The 7,294-nt window shown below is 49.1% G+C and overlaps 1 long non-coding RNA gene across 1 annotated transcript; it reads left to right on the plus strand.

Annotated features, from left to right (window-relative positions):
- The first annotated feature begins 6,318 nt into the window (after window positions 1–6,318).
- Window positions 6,319–6,856, plus strand: LOC128135987 (uncharacterized). Its single transcript, XR_008233239.1, has 4 exons — window positions 6,319–6,376; window positions 6,461–6,501; window positions 6,587–6,633; window positions 6,763–6,856. It is a non-coding gene; the product is annotated as an uncharacterized LOC128135987 (long non-coding RNA).
- Window positions 6,857–7,294: the final 438 nt, after the last annotated feature.

Here is a 7,294-nt window from a genome sequence, read left to right on the forward strand (position 1 = left end):
ACTGACTCATGGATGGTGGCAAATGCCCTGTGGGGCTGGCTACAGCAATGGAAGCAGAGCAACTGGCAGCGCAGAGGTAAACCCATCTGGGCTGCCGCACTGTGGCAAGATATTGCATCCCGGCTAGAGAATCTGGTTGTAAAAGTACGTCACGTAGATGCTCACATACCCAAGAGTCGGGCCACTGAAGAACATCAAAACAACCAACAGGTGGATCAGGCTGCCAAGATTGAAGTGGCTCAGGTGGACCTGGACTGGCAACATAAGGGTGAGCTATTTATGGCTCGGTGGGCCCATGATGCTTCAGGCCATCAGGGAAGAGATGCAACATATAGATGGGCTCGTGACCGAGGGGTGGACTTGACCATGGACACTATTGCACAGGTTATCCATGAATGTGAAACATGTGCTGCAATTAAGCAAGCCAAGCGGTTAAAGCCCCTGTGGTATGGAGGGCGATGGCTGAAATATAAATATGGAGAAGCCTGGCAGATTGACTATATCACACTCCCACAAACTCGCCAAGGCAAGCGCTATGTGCTCACGATGGTGGAAGCAACCACTGGATGGCTGGAAACATATTCTGTGCCCCATGCCACCGCCCGGAACACTATCCTGGGCCTAGAAAAGCAAGTCTTGTGGCGACATGGCACCCCAGAACGAATTGAGTCAGACAACGGGACGCATTTCCGAAACAACCTCATAGACACCTGGGCCAAAGAGCATGGCATTGAGTGGGTGTATCATATCCCCTATCATGCACCAGCCTCTGGGAAAATTGAGCGATACAATGGACTGTTAAAGACTACATTGAGAGCAATGGGGGGTGGAACTTTCAAACATTGGGATACACATTTAGCAAAAGCCACCTGGTTAGTCAACACCAGAGGATCTGCCAATCGGGGTGGCCCTGCCCAGTCGGAATTTTTACATACTGTAGAAGGGGATAAAGTCCCTGTAGTGCACATAAAAAATATGTTAGGGAAGACAGTCTGGGTTACTCCTGCCTCAGGCAAAGGTAAACCCATTCGTGGGATTGCTTTTGCTCAAGGGCCTGGGTGCACTTGGTGGGTGATGCGAAAAGATGGGGAAGTCCGATGTGTGCCTCAAGGGGATTTAATTTTAGGTGAGAACAGCCAGAATTAAACTGTATATTAGTTGCTATATAACCCTGCTACTGTATATTATCCTTACTATAATTATGTGCTATATCCATAGTACTATAGTAAGAATCACTTAGATCAAGCAAGAAAAGAACTGTGATAAAACTGAGCAAAGCGCAGTAGTGATGGAACCAGAACTGACTCCAGCATGCAACAATCCAACGGTGCACACCATCCTCCTGCTGCGCCAAATGTCACCTGCTTGTCACACTGCACTGAAGCCCAATTCTGCTCTACCGACTGAGAGGACTTTGCACCATCCCTCCTGCCCAGAAAGACTGGTATGACAGATGGAGCCCAGAGTCGGAAACTAAATGAACTCAATGAACATTTTATGAACATGACCCATGAACTAAAGGAATGATATCTCTGTGTGTGTATACATATATATATATATATCATTGCTCATATGTCTTAAAGGGATGGAAAAGTGATGATTGATCAGGATGTAACTAAAGGTATGGGAACTGTGCATGACGTCAATGGTATAGAATAAGGGGTGGATACTGTCCTGGTTTCAGCTGGGATAGAGTTAACTGTCTTCCTAGTAGCTGGTACAGTGCTATGTTTTGAGTTCAGAGCGAAGAATGTTGATAACACTGATGTTTTCAGTTGTTGCTCAGTAGTGTTTAGACTAATGTCAAGGATTTTTCAGCTTCTCATGCCCAGCCAGTGAGAAAGCTGGAGGGGCACAAGAAGTTGGCACAGGACACAGCCAGGGCAGCTGACCCAAACTGGCCAACGGTGTATTCCATACCATGTGACGTCCCATCCAGTACAGAAACGGGGAAGTGGGGGGCAGGGATTCGCCGCTCGGGGGACTGGCTGGGTGTCGGTCGGCGGGTGGTGAGCAATTGCACTGCGTATCATTTGTACATTCCAATCCTTTCATTATTGCTGTTGTCATTTTATTAGTGTTATCATTATCATTATTAGTTTCTTCTTTTCTGTTCTATTAAACCGTTCTTATCTCAACCCACGGGTTTTGCTTCTTCTCCCGATTTTCTCCCCCATCCCACTGGGTGGGGGGGGAGTGAGTGAGCGGCTGCGTGGTGTTTAGTTGCTGGCTGGGGTTAAACCACGACAACTATTTATCTCGAGCCGTTTGTCTCTGGGATGGCTTGTTTAAGCAGGACTCTCCTCTGTCCATAAGGACGATTGCCAGGCCACTGAGGCATCCAGGGAAGGAGCTGGGCCGGAGCTGGCAAAGCATGGAGGAATGTGGAGACTACCGTTATCATGGAAACTGTAGTCTTTGAGATAACGTACTGGTTTCTGGTGTTGATCACGTGAAGGTCGTGTGGTAGACGAAACCTGTAGCGTGTGAACAGTACGTACGTGCATGCATTGGACTATGCCCTCTAAAAAACGGTGGAGACAAGCCGTGGTGTGCACCCATCACCAAAGAGTTGAAGACCGAGGACCAACGGGACGCCGCTGGATCCATGATGGTGACTATTCTTGCAATTCTATCCTGACTGCTTGCTTGATTCCTGCCTTTTTCTTCCATTCTATCCTACCGCTACTATTTTCTATTTTTGGTAATAAAAGCTGTTTTGGGTATACAGCATTTGACCTTGTTTGTGTCTTAATCTTGCTCTTGGGATCGTATCGAAACCTTCCCCAACATTGGATCGGGACATTTAAAGTGGCATCACGGACAGGATCCCTTAAGACGAGAGTGCCGTACTGTTTCCCAAATACATGAGACCTCTCAGGAACGTAAGGGTTGCGGGCTTGTGTCGTGTTTGAAACTTTACGTGCTGCCTTCGTGAGATGACCTCTTCCCCACTTTATACAAGATGAGCAATAGTAAAATTGCCCCTTTGGGGAAAGAAGCTTTGTTTGATTTTTTTAGAAAAACGTAACGCGTGACCCTCTGTGCCCGGGGTAGACTGGGCTCAGGGAGATTGGTATAATCTGCAGAGCGTTGTTGATCGGGTGGTCGCTTTACAGGAAGACGCTGGAGTACGGTCGGGGAAAGGAAAAGCAGTTGTCCGTGCCGTTCTCGGTGCGAGTCTGGCCGCAGCAGTAGAGGGTAGGGATTGCTGCCTCACTGCAGAATCTCAAATTATTGAATCCCTCCAAAACCTTGTTCAGTCCCTTCTGGGACAAGTGATGGGATTAAAAGAACAACTTGAAGCAGGAAAGAACCAAAAGTGAAACATATGCAAATCGCTCTTAAGGATCCCCTCGCGATTATGGGGACTGTTGATCAATTAGTGGAGAGTGTGCAGAAGGTGGCTTGTCTGCAGATGATGTACGATCGAAAATTGGAGCCTACACAGGAGTCCCCGATGATGATGTTGGTGGATCCCGAGCGAATGACTCCTCTATAAGGGGACTCCCTGATTCTCTGAAGCCGATTGATATACAATTACAAGAAAAGATACAGGCGATGCCCCGGGGCGAGAGAGTTGCGACTCACACCTGATCAGCACCACTGACCCCCCAGATAGCAAATGTGGATTTGGGGAAAAGTGGCCCAGGAATTAATTAGTTACGGGCGCAAGTATGGTCCCGTTAACTCTCCAGCCACCAAAACGGACTCCAGGGGCTTGAGGTGGATGGAAGTAAAAATAGTTCCGTGCCCTGGGGGTGATAAGAGAACACCCCTCGCTAAACCGCTGTGGGGGGAGAGATATCTCGAACAAACATAATAGACTGTGGGCGCAGGGACAGCAGAAGGGGATCCCGCATGACTTAATGGACGGGCTGCCAAAGGACAAATTAGAAAAGTTGGTAACAGGGTGGCCTGATAAATCAGCAAATAGAAAAGTCGATTTTGAGAATACTACTCCCAGCGCACCATCCATGTTTGACTGATCAGAACCAAATGCCTCCCAAAAGCCGGTGGGAATCTAGATCCTTTTTCGCCTTTCGGGGAGGGGGGGGGGCGAAGGTTGGATATATCTCAGACAGCTCACTGAAAATGGCCGGGGTGATTTACTAATTACAGGCGTTGTGGGGCCAAGACAAGACCGTGGGCCTGGTCACGTTTTTGGTAGATAGCGGAGCTCACATTTCAGCTATTAAGACCAAAGATGCCGCTAATGGTGGAATTACACCCTCCAAACAGCGGCTTTTTGTGGCAGATGCATTTGGCATTGGTCAGCCAAAGGCGTTGGTGATGGTCAGCCTGCGTTTGCCAGGAGAAGATGGTGCCGCTACAGTGACAATGGTTGCGGGCGAGTTTCTGCTTAACCTCTTAGGACTCGATGTTTTAAAGCGGAAGACCTGGATCGATAATAAAGGGAGACAGTGGTCATTTGGCTCTCTCACAATGGATATTAGTCGCCCTACCCGATACCCTTGGGGGCCAGAGAGGGAATAACGCCTGTATTAGAGGCCTTAAAAGGGGTATCGTGATTCTGACCCACTCTCCTTTTAACTCCCTAGTGCGGCTGGTGCGAAAACCTAATGGCAAGTGGAGATTGACTATAGATTAGTGCAGACTTAATGCAAATACTGGTCCATTGACAGCTGTGGTACTGAATATTGCTGAGCTTATAGCTACAATCCAGGAACGAGCCCACCCGATTATGGCACCAGTGGATGTTAAAGATATGTTTTTTATGGTCCCCCTGCAACCAGAGGATGAAGACCACTTTGCATTTACTTGGGAGGGTTAGCAATTTACTTTTACCCGACTTCCACAAGGGTATAAGCATTCCCTCACTCTAGGTCATGATCCTGAAATACTACACAAAATAGCCCTCCAAGACCAGAGGTGTATAAATACATCTTTGGGGCTCATGAACACTTGGTTTTTCTCTAAAGCAACAGATAATGGTTTGGGTGGCAGGAAACTGTTCTCGGCCAAAGCAGCTCTCTCGGAGCAGAGTACGTGCTTGTCTTCCCGCGGCAACTCTCCTCTCCCCAGAAGGGAACACGAAAAACTCAACATGAACAGCTTGTGAAATAGCGTACTGCTTTGGGAAATATCCTGCTCCAGGAAGAGAACGGTGCACTCCAGGTGCATACACACCTTGCTGATCTTCCCACCAGTGAAATCTTCAAACCTTTTCAGACACACCGTGAGAACCTTGGGCGCACGATGGATTGTAAACCTCTTGGAGGCGGCAACCGTCTCGTTACACCTTGAAACCAAGCACAGAGCCAAGTGCTGAAATGCAACCTTCATATACACCCTATCTTGCCCCAAGAAGGCCAGACATCCTTTCATGTCTCACACACCCCTACACTGTTTTAAGGCTGTTCAGATGCATAAAGCCACATTAAAATATCTTGTAAGGGGCCGTTAGTTTTGCCTCTTCTTTGGGGCTGTCGTAGAGCCTCCTCGCTTCATGGTTTTGGATGCTGTAGGTCATCTTGCTGGATGGCACCTCCCATCGGGGAGTCCTTCTTGCTGAGAGTTTTCTCTCTCTTTGAATCCCCTTGTTGGTAGTGTTCTGTGTTGTGTGTGTTTGTGCATGGGTGTGTTTGGCTTGGAGCTGCTCTGCCTGGGGATGTAGAGTCAGGGGTAGGTGGAACAGCAGTAAGAGTCTATGGGTGAAATCTTGATTTGCCTTAATTGTTTAGGCGAGGGTTGTACAGTAATCTTGGCTCTAGTAGCCGTTGGTGGGCTTTGCGGACAGTCGTGCCGATCGTGTTTTGCGGAGACGTTTGGAGCTGTGTGGCACGGGGTGTTGAGGGGCAGTGAAGCAGATTTGAGTCTGTAAGGTGTTAAGTCTTGCATGTGATGGGCTTAAAGTTTGGCCCCCCCCCCCCTTTTTTTTTTTTCCCCCAAGATGGCAGGCTGTAGTTGGACTCCAGATGGTCTTCCTAGATGGCATCAAGACCACTGGAATTGTTAAGCTCTTGCTCCGCCTCTTGGTGACGTGTTCAATACGGTTTTTTTCAGATGCAGAGGGACAAGTTGCATGCCACAGAGCGACGGAGGAGGGTAGCGGAGCAGCATAAGAAGGTGGGTCTGTGAGTGGAATCAGAAGGAAGATGTGGCCGGTGGCTCTATGACTAGCTGATAGGGTTCTTTTTTTCATTTTGAAGGTACGAAGCAAGGAGCAAAGCGGGCCTTCGTACCAGAGGTGACTCGGGCAAGGTGAATCGTGACTACTGGATTAAAGGAACTGTTCCTTTGGCGGTGTTGTATTGTTGGCAAAGTTGGAGGCATCCCTTGTCATTTGTTTTTTGCAGGTGGAGCACGCAGCCTCGGAGGGGTGAAGTCGCAGGCCGATGAGCAGTCTGAGAAGGTGAGGTGGTTGTGGGCCGGGTTGGTGTTGAATATCAAAGTATTATGTGGTTGCTCGGTTAAGTGTTTACCTTTTGTTTTGCAGGCGCTGTGCGGGCCACCTTTGGAATGGGATGAGCGTTTGAGGTGAGCTGTGGCTTAGGGAGGAGGAGCGTGGGGCCGGTGACTTCTCGTGAGTGCTATGCTAATTTTGTGTGTCTTGCTGTCTCAGGTGCCATGAGAGACGATGGCTGCAGGGTCTGACTCTGGAATGAGCAGGTAGGCATAACACTGTGGTGTGTGTGATTAAGTGGGGGGTTGGGAAAGTAGTTGGTGTTGGCCGATGGGTTACTTACTGCCTCTTCTGATTTTGTTGCTTTTTTTTTTTTTTTTTTGTCTTCACTGCAGATGATGAAGAGGAACCGGGTGACTGCCGGATCATCCCAGTTAGCCCGTGTGATTTTTGGGGAGGATGGATTCATACTCTTGGCCCTCTGAAAGTTAAGTTGAGGGACCCGGGCTGGGGAGAGGCTGGGAGGGAGGGACACAGCTGGGAACTGCAGGGGGAGGGGTTTGAAAGTTAGCGTAGGAGGGCAGGGCTGTCCAGGAGCAGTCCTGTTTGGGCAGGTGAAGGGAGCGGGTTGCTTTTCAGCACGAGAGCAGCGTGTGCTGGGCAGGGCAGTTCCAGCCTGTGTCTGTGGTGGAGTGTAGTTTGTGTAGTCTGTCTTCTGTGCCTTCGACCTTCCTTGCCTCTCAACGCCATCATCAGTCTTTGCGCCGGAGGAGTGTGGCATGCGCTTCGGGAACCGTCCCTAGGGTCTCGAATGCCCTTACTCATCGTCACTGTGCCAATCGGGTGCTTCTTTTCTTGCGCTTGGAGCTCTAAAGTGTGGATTGGTGTCAGAAGGTTCCCGCTGGTTCTCTTATGCGGCGCTCTTCC

Source organism: Harpia harpyja, chromosome 26 (genome assembly GCF_026419915.1).
Source record: "Harpia harpyja isolate bHarHar1 chromosome 26, bHarHar1 primary haplotype, whole genome shotgun sequence".
In the NCBI taxonomy this organism is placed as follows: Eukaryota; Metazoa; Chordata; class Aves; order Accipitriformes; family Accipitridae; genus Harpia; species Harpia harpyja.